This window comes from Rhipicephalus microplus, unplaced genomic scaffold, assembly GCF_043290135.1.
Source record: "Rhipicephalus microplus isolate Deutch F79 unplaced genomic scaffold, USDA_Rmic scaffold_29, whole genome shotgun sequence".
NCBI classification, from domain to species: Eukaryota; Metazoa; Arthropoda; class Arachnida; order Ixodida; family Ixodidae; genus Rhipicephalus; species Rhipicephalus microplus.
Window position 1 is genome coordinate 1026417 of NW_027464602.1, and position 25704 is coordinate 1052120.

Genomic DNA, 25704 nt, shown 5'->3' on the forward strand with positions numbered 1-25704 from the left:
TCAGAACATATCTTCAAAGCTATCAGCCCAAAGAAAAAAAGCGACGCACCACCACCGGGTGGGCTCGAACCTCCAACTTTCCGGTTAACAGCCGATCACGCAAGCCAATTGCGCCACGGAGACAGTCCTGCTCCACTCTTACCACCATCAGAACATATCTTCAAAGCTATCAGCCCGAAAAAAAAGCAACACACCACTCCCGGGAGGGCTCGAAACTCCAACCTTTCGGTCAACAGCTGATCGCGCTAGCCCATTGCGCCACGGAGAAGGTCTTGCTCATCTCTCACCACCATCAGATCATATCATCAAAGCTATCAGCCCAAAGAAAAAAAAGCACCGCACCACCACCGGGTGGGCTCGAACCTCCCACTTTTCGGTTAACAGCCGATCGCGCTGGCCAATTGCGCCACGGAGACAGTCCTGCTCAACTCTCACCACAATTAGAACATATCTTCAAAGCTATCAGCCCAAAGAAAAAAAAGCGCCGCACCACCACCGGGTGGGCTCGAACCTCCAACCTTTCGGTTAACAGCAGATCGCGCTAGCCAATTGCGCCACGGAGACAGTCCTGCTCCACTCTCACAACCATCAAAACATATCTTCAAAGCTATCAGCACAAAGAAAAAAAGCGCCGCACCACCCCCGGGTGGGCTCGAACCTCCAACCTTTCGGTTAACAGCCGATCGCGCTAGCCAACTGCGCCACGGAGACAGTCGTGCTCCACTCTCACCACCATCAGAACATATCCTCAAAGCTATCAGCGCAAAGAAAAAAGCAAAACACCACTCCCGGGAGGGATCGAAACTCCAACCTTTCGGTTAACAGCCGATCACGCTAGCCAATTGCGCCACGGAGACAGTCATGCTCTACTCTCACCACCATCAGAACATATCTTCAAAGCTATCAGCCCAAAGAAAAAAAAGCGCCACACCACCGCCGGGTGGGCTCGAAACTCCTACCTTTCGGTTAACAGCCGATCGCGCTAGCGAATTGCGCCACGGAGACAGTCCTGCTTCACTCTCACCACCTTCAGAACATATCTTCAAAGCTATCAGCCCAAAGAAAAAAAAAGCGCCATACCACCACCGGGTGGGCTCGAACCTCCGACCTTTCGGTTAACACCGATCGCGCTCGCCAATTGCACCATGGAGACAGTCCTGTTCCACTCTCACCACCATCAGAAGATATCTTCAAAGCTATCAGCCCAAAGAAAAAAAGCACCGCACCACCACCGGGTGGGCTCGAACCTCCAACTTTTCGGTTAACAGCCGATCACGCTAGCCAATTGCGCCACGGAGACAGTCCTGCTCCACTCTCACCACCATCAGAACATATCTTCAAAGCTATCAACCCACAGAAAAAAAAGCGCCGCACAACCACCGGGTAGGCTCCAACCTCTGAATTTTCGGTTAACAGCCGATCGCGCTAGCCAATCGCGCCACGGAGACAGTCCTGCTCCACTCTCACCACCATAAGAACATATCTTCAAAGCTATCAGCCCAAAGAAAAAAAAGCTCCGCACCACCACTGGGTGGGCTCGAACCTCCGACCTTTTGGTTAACAGCCGATCGCGCTAGCCATTGCGCCACGGAGACAATCCTGCTCCACTCTCACCACCATCAGAACATATCTTCAAAGCTATCAGCACAAAGAAAAAAAGCGACGCACCACCACCGGGTGGGCTCGAACCTCCAACTTTCCGGTTAACAGCCAATCACGCAAGCCAATTGCGCCACGGAGACAGTCCTGCTCTACTCTCACCCCCATCAGAACATATCTTCAAAGCTATCAGCACAAAGAAAAAAAGCGCCGCACCACCACCTGGTGGGCTCGAACCTCCAACTTTTCGGTTAACAGCCGATCACGCTAGCCAATTGCGCCACGGAGACAGTCCTGCTCTACTCTCACCACCATCAGAACATATCTTCAAAGCTATCAGCGCAAAGAAAAAAAGCGCCGCACAACCACCGGGTAGGCTCGAACCTCCGACTTTTCGGTTAACAGCCGATCGCGCTAGCCAATTGCGCCACGGAGACAGTCTTGCTCCACTCTCACCACCATAAGAACATATCTTCAAAGCTATCAGCCCAAAGAAAAAAAAGCGCCGCACCACCACCGGGTGGGCTCGATCCTCCAACCTTTCGGTTAACAGCCAATCGCGCTAGCCAATTGCGCCACGGAGACAGTCCTGCTCCACTCTCACCACCATCAGAACATATCTTCAAAGCTATCAGCCCACAGAAAAAAAAGCGCCGCACTACCACCGGGTAGGCTCAAACCTCCAACTTTTCGGTTAACCGCCGATCGCGCTAGCCAATTGCGCCACGGAGACAGTCCTGCTCCACTCTCACCACCATAAAAACATATCTTCAAAGCTATCGGCCCAAAGAAAAAAAAGCGCCGCACCACCACCGGGTGGGCTCGAACCTCCAACCTTTCGGTTAACAGCCAATCGCGCTAGCCAATTGCGCCACGGAGACAGTCCTGCTCCACTCTCACCACCATCAGAACATATCTTCAAAGCTATCAGCACAAAGAAAAAAAGCGCCGCACCACCCCCGGGTGTGCTCGAACCTCCAACCTTTCGGTTAACAGACGATTGCGCTAGCCAACTGCGCCACGGAGACAGTCGTGCTCCACTCTCACCACCATCAGAACATATCTTCAAAGCTATCAGCGCAAAGAAAAAAGCAACACACCACTCCCGGGAGGGATCAAAACTCCAACCTTTCGGTTAACAGCCGATCGCGCTAGCCAATTGCGCCACGGGGACAGTCCTGCTCTACTCTCACCACCCTCAGAACATATCTTCAAAGCTATCAGCCCAAAGAAAAAAAAGCGCCGCACCAACGCCGGGTGGGCTCGAAACTCCTACCTTTCGGTTAACAGCTGATCGCGCTAGCCCATTGCGCCACGGAGACAGTCTTGCTCATCTCTCACCACCATCAGATCATATCATCAAAGCTATCAGCCCAAAGAAAAAAAAGCACCGCACCACCACCGGGTGGGCTCGAACCTCCAACTTTTCGGTTAACAGCCGATCGCGCTGGCCAATTGCGCCACGGAGACAGTCCTGCTCCACTCTCACCACAATTAGAACATATCTTCAAAGCTATCAGCCCAAAGAAAAAAAAGCGCCGCACCACCACCGGGTGGGCTCGAACCTCCAACCTTTCGGTTAACCGCCGATCACGCTAGCCAATTGCGCCACGGAGACAGTCCTGCTCCACTCTCACCACCATCAGAACATATCTTCAAAGCTATCAACCCAATGAAAAAAAAGCGCCGCACAACCACCGGGTAGGCTCCAACCTCCGACTTTTCGGTTAACAGCCGATCGCGCTAGCCAATTGCGCCACGGAGACAGACCTGCTCCACTCTCACCACCATAAGAACATATCATCAAAGCTATCAGCCCGAAGAAAAAAAAGCGCCATACCACCACTGGGTGGGCTCGAACCTCCGACCTTTTGGTTAACAGCCGATCGCGCTAGCCAATTGCGCCACGGAGACAGTCCTGCTCCACTCTCACCATCGTCAGAACATTTCTTCAGAGCTATCAGCCCAAAGAAAAAAAAAGCGCTGCACCACCACCGGGTGGGCTCGAACCTCCAACCTTACGGTTAACAACCGATCGCGCTAGCCAATTGCGCCACGGAGACAGTCCTGCTTCACTCTCACCACCATCAGAACATATCTTCAAAGCTATCAGCCCAAAGAAAAAAAAAGCGCCATACCACCACCAGGTGGGCTCGAACCTCCGACCTTTTGGTTAACACCGATCGCGCTCGCCAATTGAGCCATGGAGACAGTCCTGTTCCACTCTCACCACCATCAGAACATATCTTCAAAGCTATCAACCCACAGAAAAAAAAGCGCCGCACAACCACCGGGTAGGCTCCAACCTGTGAATTTTCGGTTAACAGCCGATCGCGCTAGCCAATTGCGCCACGGAGACAGTCCTGCTCCACTCTCACCACCATAAGAACATATCTTCAAAGCTATCAGCCCAAAGAAAAAAAAGCGCCGCACCACCACTGGGTGGGCTCGAACCTCCGGCTTTTCGGTTAACAGCCGATCGCGCCAGCCAATTGCGCCACGGAGACAGTCCTGCTCCACTCTCACCACCATCAGAACATATCTTCAAAGCTATCAGCTCAAAGAAAAAAAACCACCGCACCACCACCGAGTGGGCTCGAACCTCCAACCTTTCGGTTAACAGCCAATCGCGCTAGCCAATCGCGCCACGGAGACAGTCCTGCTCTACTCTCACCACCATCAGAACATATCTTCAAAGCTATCAGCCCAAAGAAAAAAAAGCGCCGCACCACCGCCGGGTGGGCTCGAAACTCCAACCTTTCGGTTAACAGCCGATCGCGCTAGCCAATTGCGCCACGGAGACAGTTCTGCTCCACTCTCACCGCCATAAGAACATACCTTCAAAGCTATTACCGCAAAGAAAAAAGCAACACACCACTCCCGGGAGGGCTCAAAACTCCAACCTTTCGGTTAACAGCCGATCGCGCTAGCCCATTGCGCCACGGAGACAGTCTTGCTCCACTCTCACGACCATCAGAACATATCTGCAAAGCTATCATCGCAAAGTAAAAAGCAACACACCACTCCCGGGAGGGCTCGAAACTCCAACCTTTCGGTCAACAGCCGATCGCGCTAGCCCATTGCGCCACGGAGACAGTCTTGCTCATCTCTCACCACCATCAGATCATATCATCAAAGCTATCAGCCCAAAGAAAAAAAAGCACCGCACCACCACCGGGTGGGATCGAACCTCCAACTTTTCGGTTAACAGCCGATCGCGCTGGCCAATTGCGCCACGGAGACAGTCCTGCTCCACTCTCACCACAATTAGAACATATCTTCAAAGCTATCAGCCCAAAGAAAAAAAAAGCGCCGCACCACCACCGGGTGGGCTGCAACCTCCAACCTTTCGGTTAACAGCAGATCGCGCTAGCCAATTGCGCCACGGAGACAATCGTGCTCCACTCTCACCACCATCAGAACATATCTTCAAAGCTATCAGCGCAAAGAAAAAAAAGCGCCGCACCACCACTTGGTGGGCTCGAACCTCCAACCTTTCGGTTAACAGCCGATCGCGCAAGCCAATTTTGCCATGGAGACAGTCCTGCTCCACTCTCACCACCATCAGAACATATCTTCAAAGGTATCAGCCCAAAAAAAAGCGCCGCACCACCACTGGGTGGGCTCGAACCTCCGACTTTTCGGTTAACAGCCGATCGCGCTAGCCAATTGCGCCACGGAGACAGTCCTGCTCCACTCTCACCACCATCAGAACATACCTTCAAAGCTATACGCCCTAAGAAAAAAAACCACCGCACCACCACCGGGTGGGCTCGAACCTCCAACCTTTCGGTTAACAGCAAATCGCGCTAGCCAATTGCGCCACGGAGACAGTCCTGCTCCACTCTCACCACCATCAGAACATATCTTCAAAGCTATCAGCACAAAGAAAAAAAGCGCCGCACCACCACCGGGTGGGCTCGAACCTTCAACTTTCCGGTTAACAGCCAATCACGCAAGCCAATTGCGCCGCGGAGACAGTCCTGCTCTACTCTCACCACCATCAGAACATATCTTCAAAGCTATCAGCACAAAGAAAAAAAGCGCCGCACCACCACCTGGTGGGCTCGAACCTCCAACTTTTCGGTTAACAGCCGATCACGCTAGCCAATTGCGCCACGGATACAGTCCTGCTCCACTCTCACCACCATCAGAACATATCTTCAAAGCTATCAGCCCACAGAAAAAAAAGCGCCGCACAACCACCGGGTAGGCTCGAACCTCCGACTTTTCGGTTAACAGCCGATCGCGCTAGCCAATTGCGCCACGGAGACAGTCTTGCACCACTCTCACCACCATAAGAACATATCTTCAAAGCTATCAGCCCAAAGAAGAAAAAGCGCCGCACCACCACCGGGTGGGCTCGAACCTCCAACCTTTCGGTTAACAGCCAATCGCGCTAGCCAATTGCGCCACGGAGACAGTCCTGCTCCACTCTCACCACCATCAGAACATATCTTCAAAGCTATCAGCACAAAGAAAAAAAGCGCCGCACCACCCCCGGGTGTGCTCGAACCTCCAACCTTTCGATTAACAGCCGATCGCGCTAGCCAACTGCGCCACGGAGACAGTCGTGCTCCACTCTCACCGCCATCAGAACATATCTTCAAAGCTATCAGCGCAAAGAAAAAAGCAACACACCACTCCCGGGAGGGATCAAAACTCCAACCTTTCGGTTAACAGCCGATCGCGCTAGCCAATTGCGCCACGGAGACAGTCCTGCTCTACTCTCACCACCATCAGAACATATCTTCAAAGCTATCAGCCCAAAGAAAAAAAAGCGCCGCACCAACGCCGGGTGGGCTCGAAACTCCTACCTTTCGGTTAACAGCCGATCGCGCTAGCCCATTGCGCCACGGAGACAGTCTTGCTCATCTCTCACAACCATCAGACCATATCATCAAAGCTATCAGCCCAAAGAAAAAAAAGCACCGCACCACCACCGGGTGGGCTCGAACCTCCAACTTTTCGGTTAACAGCCGATCGCGCTGGCCAATTGCGCCACGGAGACAGTCCTGCTCCACTCTCACCACAATTAGAACATATCTTCAAAGCTATCAGCCCAAAGAAAAAAAAGCGCCGCACCACCACCGGGTGGGCTCGAACCTCCAACCTTTCGGTTAACAGCCGATCACGCTAGCCAATTGCGCCACGGAGACAGTCCTGCTCCACTCTCACCACCATCAGAACATATCTCCAAAGCATACCCACAGAAAAAAAGCGCCGCACAACCACCGGGTAGGCTCCAACCTCCGACTTTTCGGTTAACAGCCGATCGCGCTAGCCAATGGCGCCACGGAGACAGACCTGCTCCACTCTCACCACCATAACAACATATCATCAAAGCTATCAGCCCGAAGAAAAAAAAGCGCCATACCACCACTGGGTGGGCTCGAACCTCCGACCTTTTGGTTAACAGCCGATCGCGCTAGCCAATTGCGCCATGCAGACAGCCCTGCTCCACTCTCACCATCGTCAGAACATTTCTTCAGAGCTATCAGCCCAAAGAAAAAAAAAGCGCTGCACCACCACCGGGTGGGCTCGAACCTCCAACCTTTCGGTTAACAGCCAATCGCGCTAGCCAATTGCGCCACGGAGACAGTCCTGCTCCACTCTCACCACCATCAGATCATATCTTCAAAGCTATCAGCACAAAGAAAAAAAGCGCCGCACCACCCCCGGGTGGGCTCGAACCTCCAACCTTTCGGTTAACAGCCGATCGCGCTAGCCAACTGCGCCACGGAGACAGTCGTGCTCCACTCTCACCACCATCAGAACACATCTTCAAAGCTATCAGCGCAAAGAAAAAAGCAACACACCAATCCCGGGATGGATCGAAACTCCAACCTTTCGGTTAACAGCCGATCGCGCTAGCCAATTGCGCCACGGAGACAGTCCTGTTCCACTCTCACCACCATCAGAAGATATCTTCAAAGCTATCAGCCCAAAGAAAAAAAGCACCGCACCACCACCGGGTGGGCTCGAACCTCCAACTTTTCGGGTAACAGCCGATCACGCTAGCCAATTGCGCCACGGAGACAGTCCTGCTCCACTCTCACCACCATCAGAACATATCTTCAAAGCTATCAACCCACAGAAAAAAAAGCGCCGCACAACCACCGGGTAGGCTCCAACCTCTGAATTTTCGGTTAACAGCCGATCGCGCTAGCCAATTGCGCCACGGTGACAGTCCTGCTCCACTCTCACCACCATAAGAACATATCTTCAAAGCTATCAGCCCAAAGAAAAAAAAGCGCCGCACCACCACTGGGTGGGCTCGAACCTCCGACCTTTTGGTTAACAGCCGATCGCACTAGCCATTGCGCCGCGGAGACAATCCTGCTCCACTCTCACCACCATCAGAACATATCTTCAAAGCTATCAGCCCAAAGAAAAAAAGCGACGCACCACCACCGGGTGGGCTCGAACCTCCAACTTTCCGGTTAACAGCCGATCACGCAAGCCAATTGCGCCACGGAGACAGTCCTGCTCCACTCTTACCACCATCAGAACATATCTTCAAAGCTATCAGCCCACAGAAAAAAAAGCGCCGCACTACCACCGGGTAGGCTCGAACCTCCAACTTTTCGGTTAACCGCCGATCGCGCTAGCCAATTGCGCCACGGAGACAGTCCTGCTCCACTCTCACCACCATAAGAACATATCTTCAAAGCTATCAGCCCGAAAAAAAAGCAACACACCACTCCCGGGAGGGCTCGAAACTCCAACCTTTCGGTCAACAGCTGATCGCGCTAGCCCATTGCGCCACGGAGACAGTCATGCTCCACTCTCACCACCATAAGAACATATCTTCAAAGCTATCAGCCCAAAGAAAAAAAAGCGCCGCACCACCACTGGGTGGGCTCGAACCTCCGACCTTTTGGTTAACAGCCGATCGCGCTAGCCATTGCGCCACGGAGACAATCCTGCTCCACTCTCACCACCATCAGAACATATCTTCAAAGCTATCAGCGCAAAGAAAAAAAGCGACGCACCACCACCGGGTGGGCTCGAACCTCCAACTTTCCGGTTAACAGCCAATCACGCAAGCCAATTGCGCCACGGAGACAGTCCTGCTCCACTCTCACCACCATCAGAACATATCTTCAAAGCTATCAGCCCAAAGAAAAAAAAGCGCCGCACCAACGCCGGGTGGGCTCGAAACTCCAACCTTTCGGTTAACAGCCGATCACGCTAGCCAATTGCGCCACGGAGACAGTCATGCTCCACTCTCACCACCATAAGAACATATCTTCAAAGCTATCAGCCCAAAGAAAAAAAAGCGCCGCACCACCACTGGGTGGGCTCGAACCTCCGACCTTTTGGTTAACAGCCGATCGCGCTAGCCATTGCGCCACGGAGACAGTCCTGCTTCACTCTCACCACCTTCAGAACATACCTTCAAAGCTATCAGCCCAAAGAAAAAAAAAGCGCCATACCACCACCGGGTGGGCTCGAACCTCCGACCTTTCGGTTAACACCGATCGCGCTCGCCAATTGCACAATGGAGACAGTCCTGTTCCACTCTCACCACCATCAGAAGATATCTTCAAAGCTATCAGCCCAAAGAAAAAAAGCACCGCACCACCACCGGGTGGGCTCGAACCTCCAACTTTTCGGTTAACAGCCGATCACGCTAGCCAATTGCGCCACGAAGACAGTCCTGCTCCACTCTCACCACCATCAGAACATATCTTCAAAGCTATCAACCCACAGAAAAAAAAGCGCCGCACAACCACCGGGTAGGCTCCAACCTCTGAATTTTCGGTTAACAGCCGATCGCGCTAGCCAATTGCGCCACGGAGACAGTCCTGCTCCACTCTCACCACCATAAGAACATATCTTCAAAGCTATCAGCCCAAAGAAAAAAAAGCGCCGCACCACCACTGGGTGGGCTCGAACCTCCGACCTTTTGGTTAACAGCCGATCGCGCTAGCCATTGCGCCACGGAGACAATCCTGCTCCACTCTCACCACCATCAGAACATATCTTCAAAGCTATCAGCGCAAAGAAAAAAAGCGACGCACCACCACCGGGTGGGCTCGAACCTCCAACTTTCCGGTTAACAGCCAATCACGCAAGCCAATTGCGCCACGGAGACAGTCCTGCTCTACTCTCACCACCATCAGAACATATCTTCAAAGCTATCAGCACAAAGAAAAAAAGCGCCGCACCACCACCTGGTGGGCTCGAACCTCCAACTTTTCGGTTAACAGCCGATCACGCTAGCCAATTGCGCCACGGAGACAGTCCTGCTCTACTCTCACCACCATCAGAACATATCTTCAAAGCTATCAGCGCAAAGAAAAAAAGCGCCGCACAACCACCGGGTAGGCTCGAACCTCCGACTTTTCGGTTAACAGCCGATCGCGCTAGCCAGTTGCGCCACGGAGACAGTCTTGCTCCACTCTCACCACCATAAGAACATATCTTCAAAGCTATCAGCCCAAAGAAAAAAAAGCGCCGCACCACCACCGGGTGGGCTCGATCCTCCAACCTTTCGGTTAACAGCCAATCGCGCTAGCCAATTGCGCCACGGAGACAGTCCTGCTCCACTCTCACCACCATCAGAACATATCTTCAAAGCTATCAGCCCACAGAAAAAAAAGCGCCGCACTACCACCGGGTAGGCTCGAACCTCCAACTTTTCGGTTAACCGCCGATCGCGCTAGCCAATTGCGCCACGGAGACAGTCCTGCTCCACTCTCACCACCATAAGAACATATCTTCAAAGCTATCGGCCCAAAGAAAAAAAAGCGCCGCACCACCACCGGGTGGGCTCGAACCTCCAAGCTTTCGGTTAACAGCCAATCGCGCTAGCCAATTGCGCCACGGAGACAGTCCTGCTCCACTCTCACCACCATCAGAACATATCTTCAAAGCTATCAGCACAAAGAAAAAAAGCGCCGCACCACCCCCGGGTGTGCTCGAACCTCCAACCTTTCGGTTAACAGACGATTGCGCTAGCCAACTGCGCCACGGAGACAGTCGTGCTCCACTCTCACCACCATCAGAACATATCTTCAAAGCTATCAGCGCAAAGAAAAAAGCAACACACCACTCCCGGGAGGGATCAAAACTCCAACCTTTCGGTTAACAGCCGATCGCGCTAGCCAATTGCGCCACGGAGACAGTCCTGCTCTACTCTCACCACCATCAGAACATATCTTCAAAGCTATCAGCCCAAAGAAAAAAAAGCGCCGCACCAACGCCGGGTGGGCTCGAAACTCCCACCTTTCGGTCAACAGCTGATCGCGCTAGCCCATTGCGCCACGGAGACAGTCTTGCTCATCTCTCACCACCATCAGATCATATCATCAAAGCTATCAGCCCAAAGAAAAAAAAGCACCGCACCACCACCGGGTGGGCTCGAACCTCCAACTTTTCGGTTAACAGCCGATCGCGCTGGCCAATTGCGCCACGGAGACAGTCCTGCTCCACTCTCACCACAATTAGAACATATCTTCAAAGCTATCAGCCCAAAGAAAAAAAGCGCCGCACCACCACCGGGTGGGCTCGAACCTCCAACCTTTCGGTTAACCGCCGATCACGCTAGCCAATTGCGCCACGGAGACAGTCCTGCTCCACTCTCACCACCATCAGAACATATCTTCAAAGCTATCAACCCAAAGAAAAAAAAGCGCCGCACAACCATCGGGTAGGCTCCAACCTCCGACTTTTCGGTTAACAGCCGATCGCGCTAGCCAATTGCGCCACGGAGACAGACCTGCTCCACTCTCACCACCATAAGAACATATCATCAAAGCTATCAGCCCGAAGAAAAAAAAGCGCCATACCACCACTGGGTGGGCTCGAACCTCCGACCTTTTGGTTAACAGCCGATCGCGCTAGCCAATTGCGCCACGGAGACAGTCCTGCTCCACTCTCACCATCGTCAGAACATTTCTTCAGAGCTATCAGCCCAAAGAAAAAAAAAGCGCTGCACCACCACCGGGTGGGCTCGAACCTCCAACCTTACGGTTAACAACCGATCGCGCTAGCCAATTGCGCCACGGAGACAGTCCTGCTTCACTCTCACCACCATCAGAACATATCTTCAAAGCTATCAGCCCAAAGAAAAAAAAGCGCCATACCACCACCGGGTGGGCTCGAACCTCCGACCTTTTGGTTAACACCGATCGCGCTCGCCAATTGCGCCATGGAGACAGTCCTGTTCCACTCTCACCACCATCAGAACATATCTTCAAAGCTATCAACCCACAGAAAAACAGCGCCGCACAACCACCGGGTAGGCTCCAACCTGTGAATTTTCGGTTAACAGCCGATCGCGCTAGCCAATTGCGCCACGGAGACAGTCCTGCTCCACTCTCACCACCATAAGAACATATCTTCAAAGCTATCAGCCCAAAGAAAAAAAAGCGCCGCACCACCACTGGGTGGGCTCGAACCTCCGACGTTTCGGTTAACAGCCGATCGCGCCAGCCAATTGCGCCACGGAGACAGTCCTGCTCCACTCTCACCACCATCAGAACATATCTGCAAAGCTATCAGCTCAAAGAAAAAAAACCACCGCACCACCACCGAGTGGGCTCGAACCTCCAACCTTTCGGTTAACAGCCAATCGCGCTAGCCAATCGCGCCACGGAGACAGTCCTGCTCTACTCTCACCACCATCAGAACATATCTTCAAAGCTATCAACCCACAGAAAAAAAAGCGCCGCACAACCACCGGGTAGGCTCCAACCTCTGAATTTTCGGTTAACAGCCGATCGCGCTAGCCAATTGCGCCACGGAGACAGTCCTGCTCCACTCTCACCACCATAAGAACATATCTTCAAAGCTATCAGCCCAAAGAAAAAAAAGCGCCGCACCACCACTGGGTGGGCTCGAACCTCCGACGTTTCGGTTAACAGCCGATCGCGCCAGCCAATTGCGCCACGGAGACAGTCCTGCTCCACTCTCACCACCATCAGAACATATCTGCAAAGCTATCAGCTCAAAGAAAAAAAACCACCGCACCACCACCGGGTGGGCTCGAACCTCCAACTTTTCGGTTAACAGCCGATCACGCTAGCCAATTGCGCCACGAAGACAGTCCTGCTCCACTCTCACCACCATCAGAACATATCTTCAAAGCTATCAACCCACAGAAAAAAAAGCGCCGCACAACCACCGGGTAGGCTCCAACCTCTGAATTTTCGGTTAACAGCCGATCGCGCTAGCCAATTGCGCCACGGAGACAGTCCTGCTCCACTCTCACCACCATAAGAACATATCTTCAAAGCTATCAGCCCAAAGAAAAAAAAGCGCCGCACCACCACTGGGTGGGCTCGAACCTCCGACCTTTTGGTTAACAGCCGATCGCGCTAGCCATTGCGCCACGGAGACAATCCTGCTCCACTCTCACCACCATCAGAACATATCTTCAAAGCTATCAGCGCAAAGAAAAAAAGCGACGCACCACCACCGGGTGGGCTCGAACCTCCAACTTTCCGGTTAACAGCCAATCACGCAAGCCAATTGCGCCACGGAGACAGTCCTGCTCTACTCTCACCACCATCAGAACATATCTTCAAAGCTATCAGCACAAAGAAAAAAAGCGCCGCACCACCACCTGGTGGGCTCGAACCTCCAACTTTTCGGTTAACAGCCGATCACGCTAGCCAATTGCGCCACGGAGACAGTCCTGCTCTACTCTCACCACCATCAGAACATATCTTCAAAGCTTTCAGCGCAAAGAAAAAAAGCGCCGCACAACCACCGGGTAGGCTCGAACCTCCGACTTTTCGGTTAACAGCCGATCGCGCTAGCCAATTGCGCCACGGAGACAGTCTTGCTCCACTCTCACCACCATAAGAACATATCTTCAAAGCTATCAGCCCAAAGAAAAAAAAGCGCCGCACCACCACCGGGTGGGCTCGATCCTCCAACCTTTCGGTTAACAGCCAATCGCGCTAGCCAATTGCGCCACGGAGACAGTCCTGCTCCACTCTCACCACCATCAGAACATATCTTCAAAGCTATCAGCCCACAGAAAAAAAAGCGCCGCACTACCACCGGGTAGGCTCGAACCTCCAACTTTTCGGTTAACCGCCGATCGCGCTAGCCAATTGCGCCACGGAGACAGTCCTGCTCCACTCTCACCACCATAAGAACATATCTTCAAAGCTATCGGCCCAAAGAAAAAAAAGCGCCGCACCACCACCGGGTGGGCTCGAACCTCCAAGCTTTCGGTTAACAGCCAATCGCGCTAGCCAATTGCGCCACGAAGACAGTCCTGCTCCACTCTCACCACCATCAGAACATATCTTCAAAGCTATCAGCACAAAGAAAAAAAGCGCCGCACCACCCCCGGGTGTGCTCGAACCTCCAACCTTTCGGTTAACAGACGATTGCGCTAGCCAACTACGCCACGGAGACAGTCGTGCTCCACTCTCACCACCATCAGAACATATCTTCAAAGCTATCAGCGCAAAGAAAAAAGCAACACACCACTCCCGGGAGGGATCAAAACTCCAACCTTTCGGTTAACAGCCGATCGCGCTAGCCAATTGCGCCACGGAGACAGTCCTGCTCTACTCTCACCACCATCAGAACATATCTTCAAAGCTATCAGCCCAAAGAAAAAAAAGCGCCGCACCAACGCCGGGTGGGCTCGAAACTCCTACCTTTCGGTTAACAGCTGATCGCGCTAGCCCATTGCGCCACGGAGACAGTCTTGCTCATCTCTCACCACCATCAGATCATATCATCAAAGCTATCAGCCCAAAGAAAAAAAAGCACCGCACCACCACCGGGTGGGCTCGAACCTCCAACTTTTCGGTTAACAGCCGATCGCGCTGGCCAATTGCGCCACGGAGACAGTCCTGCTCCACTCTCACCACAATTAGAACATATCTTCAAAGCTATCAGCCCAAAGAAAAAAAGCGCCGCACCACCACCGGGTGGGCTCGAACCTCCAACCTTTCGGTTAACCGCCGATCACGCTAGCCAATTGCGCCACGGAGACAGTCCTGCTCCACTCTCACCACCATCAGAACATATCTTCAAAGCTATCAACCCAAAGAAAAAAAAGCGCCGCACAACCACCGGGTAGGCTCCAACCTCCGACTTTTCGGTTAACAGCCGATCGCGCTAGCCAATTGCGCCACGGAGACAGACCTGCTCCACTCTCACCACCATAAGAACATATCATCAAAGCTATCAGCCCGAAGAAAAAAAAGCGCCATACCACCACTGGGTGGGCTCGAACCTCCGACCTTTTGGTTAACAGCCGATCGCGCTAGCCAATTGCGCCACGGAGACAGTCCTGCTCCACTCTCACCATCGTCAGAACATTTCTTCAGAGCTATCAGCCCAAAGAAAAAAAAAGCGCTGCACCACCACCGGGTGGGCTCGAACCTCCAACCTTACGGTTAACAACCGATCGCGCTAGCCAATTGCGCCACGGAGACAGTCCTGCTTCACTCTCACCACCATCAGAACATATCTTCAAAGCTATCAGCCCAAAGAAAAAAAAGCGCCATACCACCACTGGGTGGGCTCGAACCTCCGACCTTTTGGTTAACACCGATCGCGCTCGCCAATTGCGCCATGGAGACAGTCCTGTTCCACTCTCACCACCATCAGAACATATCTTCAAAGCTATCAACCCACAGAAAAAAAAGCGCCGCACAACCACCGGGTAGGCTCCAACCTGTGAATTTTCGGTTAACAGCCGATCGCGCTAGCCAATTGCGCCACGGAGACAGTCCTGCTCCACTCTCACCACCATAAGAACATATCTTCAAAGCTATCAGCCCAAAGAAAAAAAAGCGCCGCACCACCACTGGGTGGGCTCGAACCTCCGACGTTTCGGTTAACAGCCGATCGCGCCAGCCAATTGCGCCACGGAGACAGTCCTGCTCCACTCTCACCACCATCAGAACATATCTGCAAAGCTATCAGCTCAAAGAAAAAAACCACCGCACCACCACCGAGTGGGCTCGAACCTCCAACCTTTCGGTTAACAGCCAATCGCGCTAGCCAATCGCGCCACGGAGACAGTCCTGCTCTACTCTCACCACCATCAGAACATATCTTCAAAGCTATCAGCCCAAAGAAAAAAAAGCACCGCACCACCACCGGGTGGGCTCGAACCTCCAACTTTTCGGTTAACAGCCGATCACGCTGGCCAATTGCGCCACGGAGACAGTCCTGCTCCACTCTCACCACAATTAGAAAATATCTTCAAAGCTATCAGCCCAAAGAAAAAAAAGCGCCGCACCACCACCGGGTGGGCTCGAACCTCCAACCTTTCGGTTAACAGCAGATCGCGCTAGCCAATTGCGCCACGGAGACAATCGTGCTCCACTCTCACCACCATCAGAACATATCTTCAAAGCTATCAGCGCAAAGAAAAAAAAGCGCCGCACCACCACCGGGTGGGCTCGAACCTCTAGTCTTTCGGTTAACAGCCGATCGCGCAAGCCAATTTCGCCACGGAGACAGTCCTGCTCCACTCTCACCACAATTAGAACATATCTTCAAAGCTATCAGCCCAAAGAAAAAAAAAAGCGCCGCACCACCACCGGGTGGGCTGGAACCTCCAACCTTTCGGTTAACAGCCGATCGCGCTAGCCAACTGCGCCACGGAGACAGTCGTGGTCCACTCTCACCACCATCAGAACATATCTTCAAAGCTATCAGCCCAAAGAAAAAAAAAGCGCCATACCACCACCGGGTGGGCTCGAACCTCCGACCTTTTGGTTAACACCGATTGCGCTCGCCAATTGCGCCATGGAGAGAGTCCTGTTCTACTCTCACCACCATCAGAAGATATATTCAAAGCTATCAGCCCAAGGAAAAAAAGCACCGCACCACCACCGGGTGGGCTCGAACCTCCAACTTTTCGGTTAACAGCCGATCACGCTAGCCAATTGCGCCACGGAGACAGTCCTGCTCCACTCTCACCACCATCAGAACATATCTTCAAAGCTATCAGCCCACAGAAAAAAAAGCGCCGCACAACCACCGGGTAGGCTCCAACCTCTGAATTTTCGGTTAACAGCCGATCGCGCTAGCCAATTGCGCCACGGAGACAGTCCTGCTCCACTCTCACCACCATAAGAACATATCTTCAAAGCTATCAGCCCAAAGAAAAAAAAGCGCCGCACCACCACCGGGTGGGCTGGAACCTCCAACCTTTCGGTTAACAGCAGATCGCGCTAGCCAATTGCGCCACGGAGACAATCGTGCTCCACTCTCACCACCATCAGAACATATCTTCAAAGCTATCAGCGCAAAGAAAAAAAAAAGCGCCGCACCACCACTGGGTGGGCTCGAACCTCCAACCTTTCGGTTAACAGCCGATCGCGCAAGCCAATTTTGCCATGGAGACAGTCCTGCTCCACTCTCACCACCATCAGAACATATCTTCAAAGGTATCAGCCCAAAAAAAAGCGCCGCACCACAGCTGGGTGGGCTCGAACCTCCGACTTTTCGGTTAACAGCCGATCGCGCTAGCCAATTGCGCCACGGAGACAGTCCTGCTCCACTCTCACCACCATCAGAACATATCTTCAAAGCTATACGCCCAAAGAAAAAAAACCACCGCACCACCACCGGGTGGGCTCGAACCTCCAACCTTTCGGTTAACAGCAAATCGCGCTAGCCAATTGCGCCTCGGAGACAGTCCTGCTCCACTCTCACCACCATCAGAACATATCTTCAAAGCTATCAGCACAAAGAAAAAAAGCGCCGCACCACCCCCGGGTGGGCTCGAACCTCCAACCTTTCGGTTAACAGCCGATCGCGCTAGCCAACTGCGCCACGGAGACAGTCGTGGTCCACTCTCACCACCATCAGAACATATCTTCAAAGCTATCAGCCCAAAGAAAAAAAAGCGCCATACCACCACCGGGTGGGCTCGAACCTCCGACCTTTTGGTTAACACCGATTGCGCTCGCCAATTGCGCCATGGAGAGAGTCCTGTTCTACTCTCACCACCATCAGAAGATATATTCAAAGCTAACAGCCCAAGGAAAAAAAGCACCGCACCACCACCGGGTGGGCTCGAACCTCCAACTTTTCGGTTAACAGCCGATCTCGCTAGCCAATTGCGCCACGGAGACAGTCCTGCTCCACTCTCACCACCATCAGAACATATCTTCAAAGCTATCAGCCCACAGAAAAAAAAGCGCCGCACAACCACCGGGTAGGCTCCAACCTCTGAATTTTCGGTTAACAGCCGATCGCGCTAGCCAATTGCGCCACGGAGACAGTCCTGCTCCACTCTCACCACCATAAGAACATATCTTCAAAGCTATCAGCCCAAAGAAAAAAAGCGCCGCACCACCACTGGGTGGGCTCGAACCTCCGACCTTTTGGTTAACAGCCGATCGCGCTAGCCATTGCGCTCCGGAGACAATCCTGCTCCACTCTCACCACCATCAGAACATATCTTCAAAGCTATCAGCCCAAAGAAAAAAAGCGACGCACCACCACCGGGTGGGCTCGAACCTCCAACTTTCCGGTTAACAGCCGATCACGCAAGCCAATTGCGCCACGGAGACAGTCCTGCTCCACTCTTACCACCATCAGAACATATCTTCAAAGCTATCAGCCCACAGAAAAAAAAGCGCCGCACTACCACCGGGTAGGCTCGAACCTCCAACTTTTCGGTTAACCGCCGATCGCGCTAGCCAATTGCGCCACGGAGACAGTCCTGCTCCACTCTCACCACCATAAGAACATATCTTCAAAGCTATCAGCCCGAAAAAAAAGCAACACACCACTCCCGGGAGGGCTCGAAACTCCAACCTTTCGGTCAACAGCCGATCGCGCTAGCCCATTGCGCCACGGAGACAGTCTTGCTCATCTCTCACCACCATCAGATCATATCATCAAAGCTATCAGCCCAAAGAAAAAAAAGCACCGCACCACCACCGGGTGGGCTCGAACCTCCAACTTTTCGGTTAACAGCCGATCGCGCTGGCCAATTGCGCCACGGAGACAGTCCTGCTCCACTCTCACCACAATTAGAACATATCTTCAAAGCTATCAGCCCAAAGTAAAAAAAGCGCCGCACCACCACCGGGTGGGCTCGAACCTCCAACCTTTCGGTTAACAGCAGATCGCGCTAGCCAATTGCGCCACGGAGACAGTCCTGCTTCACTCTCACCACCATCAGAACATATCTTCAAAGCTATCAGGACAAAGAAAAAAAGCGCCGCACCACCCCCGGGTGGGCTCGAACCTCCAACCTTTCGGTTAACAGCCGATCGCGCTAGCCAACTGCGCCACGGAGACAGTCGTGCTCCACTCTCACCACCATCAGAACATATCTTCAAAGCTATCAGCGCAAAGAAAAAAGCAACACACCACTCCCGGGAGGGATCGAAACTCCAACCTTTCGGTTAACAGCCGATCACGCTAGCCAATTGCGCCACGGAGACAGTCCTGCTCTACTCTCACCACCATCAGAACATATCTTCAAAGCTATCAGCCCAAAGAAAAAAAAGCGCCGCACCACCGCCGGGTAGGCTCGAAACTCCTGCCTTTCGGTTAACAGCCGATCGCGCTAGCCAATTGCGCCATGGAGACAGTCCTGCTTCACTCTCACCACCATCAGAACATATCTTCAAAGCTATCAGCCCAAAGAAAAAAAAAGCGCCATACCACCACCGGGTGGGCTCGAACCTCCGACCTTTTGGTTAACACCGATCGCGCTCGCCAATTGCGCCATGGAGACAGTCCTGTTCCACTCTCACCACCATCACAAGATATCTTCAAAGCTATCAGCCCAAAGAAAAACAGCACCGCACCACCACCGGGTGGGCTCGAACCTCCAACTTTTCGGTTAACAGCCGATCACGCTAGCCAATTGCGCCACGGAGACAGTCCTGCTCCACTCTCACCAGCATCAGAACATATCTTCAAAGCTATCAGCCCAAAGAAAAAAAAGCGCCGCACCACCACCGGGTGGGCTCGAACCTCTAACCTTTCGGTTAACAGCCGATCGCGCAAGCCAATTTCGCCATAGAGACAGTCCTGCTCCACTCTCACCACCATCAGAACATATCTTCAAAGGTATCAGCCCAAAGAAAAAAAAGCGCCGCACCACCACTGGGTGGGCTCGAACCTCCGACTTTTCGGTTAACAGCCGATTGCGCTAGCCAATTGCGCCACGGAGACAGTCCTGCTCCACTCTCACCACCAGCAGAACATATCTTCAAAGCTATCAGCTCAAAGAAAAAAAACCACCGCACCACCACCGAGTGAGCTCGAACCTCCAACCTTTCGGTTAACAGCCAATCGCGCTAGCCAATCGCGCCACGGAGACAGTCCTGCTCTACTCTCACCACCATCAGAACATATCTTCAAAGCTATCAGCACAAAGAAAAAAAGCGCCGCACCACCACCTGGTGGGCTCGAACCTCCAACTTTCCGGTTAACAGCCAATCACGCAAGCCAATTGCGCCACGGAGACAGTCCTGCTCCACTCTTAACACCATCAGAACATATCTTCAAAGCTATCAGCGCAAAGAAAAAAAGCGGCGCACCACCACCGGGTGGGCTCGAACCTCCAACTTTCCGGTTAACAGCCAATCACGCAAGCCAATTGCGCCACGGAGACAGTCCTACTCCACTCTTACCACCATCAGAACATATCTTCAAAGCTATCAGCCCAAAGAAAAAAAAGCGCCGCACCACCACCGGGTGGGCTCGAACCTCCAACCTTTCGGTTAACAGCAGATCGCGCTAGCCAATTGCGCCACGGAGACAATCGTGCTCCACTCTCACCACCATCAGAACATATCTTCAAAGCTATCAGCGCAAAGAAAAAAAAGCGCCGCACCACCACCGGGTGGGCTCGAACCTCTAACCTTTCGGTTAACAGCCGATCGCGCAAGCCAATTTCGCCATAGAGACAGTCCTGCTCCACTCTCACCACCATCAGAACATATCTTCAAAGGTATCAGCCCAAAGAAAAAAAAGCGCCGCACCACCACTGGGTGGGCTCGAACCTCCGACTTTTCGGTTAACAGCCGATTGCGCTAGCCAATTGCGCCACGGAGACAGTCCTGCTCCACTCTCACCACCATCAGAACATATCTTCAAAGCTATCAGCTCAAAGAAAAAAAACCACCGCACCACCACCGAGTGAGCTCGAACCTCCAACCTTTCGGTTAACAGCCAATCGCGCTAGCCAATCGCGCCACGGAGACAGTCCTGCTCTACTCTCACCACCATCAGAACATATCTTCAAAGCTATCAGCACAAAGAAAAAAAGCGCCGCACCACCACCTGGTGGGCTCGAACCTCCAACCTTTCGGTTAACAGCCGATCGCGCTAGCCAACTGCGCCACGGAGACAGTCGTGCTCCACTCTCACCACCATCGGAACATATCTTCAAAGCTATCAGCCCAAAGAAAAAAAAGCGCCGCACCACCGCCGGGTGGGCTCGAAACTCCAACCTTTCGGTTAACAGCCGATCGCGCTAGCCAATTGCGCCACGGAGACAGTCCTGCTTCACTCTCACCACCATCAGAACATATCTTCAAAGCTATCAGCCCAAAGAAAAAAAGCGTCATACCACCACCGGGTGGGCTCGAACCTCCGACCTTTTGGTTAACAGCCGATCGCGCTAGCCAATTGCGCCATGGAGACAGTCCTGCTCCACTCTCACCACCATCAGAACATATCTTCAAAGCTATCAGCCCAAAGAAAAAAAGCACCGCACCACCACCGGGTGGACTCGAACCTCCAACTTTTCGGTTAACAGCCGATCACGCTAGCCAATTGCGCCACGGAGACAGTCCTGCTCCACTCTCACCACCATCAGAACATATCTTCAAAGCTATCAGCCCACGGAAAAAAAAGCGCCGCACCACCGCCGGGTGGGCTCGAAACTCCAACCTTTCGGTTAACAGCCGATCGCGCTAGCCAATTGCGCCACGGAGACAGTCCTGCTTCACTCTCACCACCATCAGAACATATCTTCAAAGCTATCAGCCCAAAGAAAAAAAAGCGTCATACCACCACCGGGTGGGCTCGAACCTCCGACCTTTTGGTTAACAGCCGATCGCGCTAGCCAATCGCGCCACGGAGACAGTCCTGCTCCACTCTCACCACCATCAGAACATATCTTCAAAGGTATCAGCCGAAAGAAAAAAAAGCGCCGCACCACCACTGGTTGGGCTCGAACCTCCGACTTTTCGGTTAACAGCCAATCGCTCTAGCCAATTGCGCCACGGAGACAGTCCTGCTCCACTCTCACCACCATCAGAACATATCTTCAAAGCTATCAGCTCAAAGAAAAAAAACCACCGCACCACCACCGAGTGGGCTCGAACCTCCAACCTTTCGGTTAACAGCCAATCGCGCCACGGAGACAGTCCTGCTCTACTCTCACCACAATCAGAACATATTTTCAAAGCTATCAGCACAAAGAAAAAAAGCGCCGCACCACCGCCGGGTGGGCTCGAAACTCTAACCTTTCGGTTAACAGCCGATCGCGCTAGCCAATTGCGCCACGGAGACAGTCCTGCTTCACTCTCACCACCATCAGAACATATCTTCAAAGCTACCAGCCCAAAGAAAAACAGCGTCATACCACCACCGGGTGGGCTCGAACCTCCGACCTTTTGGTTAACAGCCGATCGCGCTAGCCAATTGCGCCATGGAGACAGTTCTGCTCCACTCTCACCACCATCAGAACATATCTTCAAAGCTATCAGCCCAAAGAAAAAAAGCACCGCACCACCACCGGGTGGGCTCGAACCTCCAACTTTTCGGTTAACAGCCGATCACGCTAGCCAATTGCGCCACGGAGACAGTCCTGCTCCACTCTCACCACCATCAGAACATATCTTCAAAGCTATCAGCCCACAGAAAAAAAAGCGCCGCACAACCACCGGGTAGGCTCGAACCTCCGACTTTTCGGTTAACAGCCGATCGCGCTAGCCAATTGCGCCACGGAGACAGTCTTGCTCCACTCTCACCACCATAAGAACATATCTTCAAAGCTATCAGCCCAAAGAAAAAAAAGCGCCGCACCACCACCGGGTGGGCTCGAACCTCCAACCTTTCGGTTAACAGCCAATCGCGCTAGCCAATTGCGCCACAGAGACAGTCCTGCTCCACTCTCACCACCATCAGAACATATCTTCAAAGCTATCAGCACAAATAAAAAAAGCGCCGCACCACCCCCGGGTGTGCTCGAACCTCCAACCTTTCGGTTAACAGCCGATCGCGCTAGCCAACTGCGCCACGGAGACAGTCGTGCTCCACTCTCACCACCATCAGAACATATCTTCAAAGCTATCAGCGCAAAGAAAAAAGCAACACACCACTCCCGGGAGGGATCAAAACTCCAACCTTTCGGTTAACAGCCGATCGCGCTAGCCAATTGCGCCACGGAGACAGTCCTGCTCTACTCTCACCACCATCAGAACATATCTTCAAAGCTATCAGCCCAAAGAAAAAAAAGCGCCGCACCAACGCCGGGTGGGCTCGAAACTCCTACCATTCGGTTAACAGCCGATCGCGCTAGCCCATTGCGCCACGGAGACAGTCTTGCTCATCTCTCACCACCATCAGATCATATCATCAAAGCTATCAGCCCAAAGAAAAAAAAGCACCGCACCACCACCGGGTGGGCTCGAACCTCCAACTGTTCGGTTAACAGCCGATCGCGCTGGCCAATTGCACCACGGAGACAGTCCTGCTCCACTCTCACCACAATTAGAACATATCTTCAAAGCTATCAGCCCAAAGAAAAAAAAGCGCCGCACCACCACCGGGTGGGCTCGAACCTCAAACCTTTCGGTTAACAGCCGATCACGCTAGCCAATTGCGCCACGGAGACAGTCCTGCTCCACTCTCACCACCATCAGAACATATCTTCAAAGCTATCAACCCACAGAAAAAAAAGCGCCGCACAACCACCGGGTAGGCTCCAACCTCCGACTTTTCGGATAACAGCCGATCGCGCTAGCCAATTGCGCCACGGAAACAGACCTGCTCCACTCTCACCACCATAAGAACATATCATCAAAGCTATCAGCCCGGAGAAAAAAAAGCGCCATACCACCACTGGGTGGGCTCGAACCTCCGACCTTTAGGTTAACAGCCGATCGCGCTAGCCAATTGCGCCATGGAGACAGTCCTGCTCCACTCTCACCGTCGTCAGAACATTTCTTCAGAGCTATCAGCCCAAAGAAAAAAAAAGCGCTGCACCACCACCGGGTGGGCTCGAACCTCCAACCTTACGGTTAACAGCCGATCGCGCTAGCCAATTGCGCCACGGAGACAGTCCTGCTTCACTCTCACCACCATCAGAACATATCTTCAAAGCTATCAGCCCAAAGAAAAAAAAGCGCCATACCACACCCGGGTGGGCTCGAACCTCCGACCTTTTGGTTAACACCGATCGCACTCGCCAATTGCGCCATGGAGACAGTCCTGTTCCACTCTCACCACCATCAGAAGATATCTTCAAAGCTATCAGCCCAAAGAAAAAAAGCACCGCACCACCACCGGGTGGGCTCGAACCTCCAACTTTTCGGTTAACAGCCGATCACGCTAGCCAATTGCGCCACGGAGACAGTCCTTCTCCACTCTCACCACCATCAGAACATATCTTCAAAGCTATCAACGCACAGAAAAAAAAAGCGCCGCACAACCACCGGGTAGGCTCCAACCTCTGAATTTTCGGTTAACAGCCGATAGCGCTAGCCAATTGCGCCACGGAGACAGTCCTGCTCCACTCTCACCACCATAAGAACATATCTTCAAAGCTATCAGCCCAAAGAAAAAAAAGCGCCGCACCACCACTGGGTGGGCTCGAACCTCCGACCTTTTGGTTAACAGCCGATCGCGCTAGCCATTGCGCCACGGAGACAATCCTGCTCCACTCTCACCACCATCAGAACATATCTTCAAAGCTATCAGCGCAAAAAAAGCGACGCACCACCACCGGGTGGGCTCGAACCTCCAACTTTCCGGTTAACAGCCAATCACGCAAGCCAATTGCGCCACGGAGACAGTCCTGCTCCACTCTTACCACCATCAGAACATATCTTCAAAGCTATCAGCCCAAAGAAAAAAAAGCGCCGCACTACCACCGGGTAGGCTCGAACCTCCAACTTTTCGGTTAACCGCCGATCGCGCTAGCCCATTGCGCCACGGAGACAGTCTTGCTCATCTCTCACCACCATCAGATCATATCATCAAAGCTATCAGCCCAAAGAAAAAAAAGCACCGCACCACCACCGGGTGGGCTCGAACCTCATACTTTTCGGTTAACAGCCGATCGCGCTGGCCAATTGCGCCAAGGAGACAGTCCTGCTCCACCATCACCACAGTTAGAACATATCTTCAAAGCTATCAGCCCAAAGAAAAAAAAAGCGCCGCACCACCACCGGGTGGGCTCGAACCTCCAACCTTTCAGTTAACAGCAGATCGCGCTAGCCAATTGCGCCACGGAGACAATCGTGCTCCACTCTCACCACCATCAGAACATATCTTCAAAGCTATCAGCGCAAAGAAAAAAAAGCGCCGCACCACCACTGGGTGGGCTCGAACCTCTAACCTTTCGGTTAACAGCCGATCGCGCAAGCCAATTTCGCCATAGAGACAGTCCTGCTCCACTCTCACCACCATCAGAACATATCTTCAAAGGTATCAGCCCAAAGAAAAAAAGCGCCGCACCACCACTGGGTGGGCTCGAACCTCCGACTTTTCGGTTAACAGCCGATCGCGCTAGCCAATTGCACCACGGAGACACTCCTGCTCCACTCTCACCACCATCAGAACATATCTTCAAAGCTATCAGCTCAAAGAAAAAAAACCACCGCACCACCACCGAGTGGGCTCGAACCTCCAACCTTTCGGTTAACAGCCAATCGCGCTAGCCAATCGCGCCACGGAGACAGTCGTGCTCTACTCTCACCACCATCAGAACATATCTTCAAAGCTATCGGCACAAAGAAAAAAAGCGCCGCACCACCACCTGGTGGGCTCGAACCTCCAACCTTTCGGTTAACAGCCGATCGCGCTAGCCAACTGCGCCATGGAGACAGTCGTGCTCCACTCTCACCAACATCGGAACATATCTTCAAAGCTATCAGCCCAAAGAAAAAAAGCGCCGCACCAGCGCCG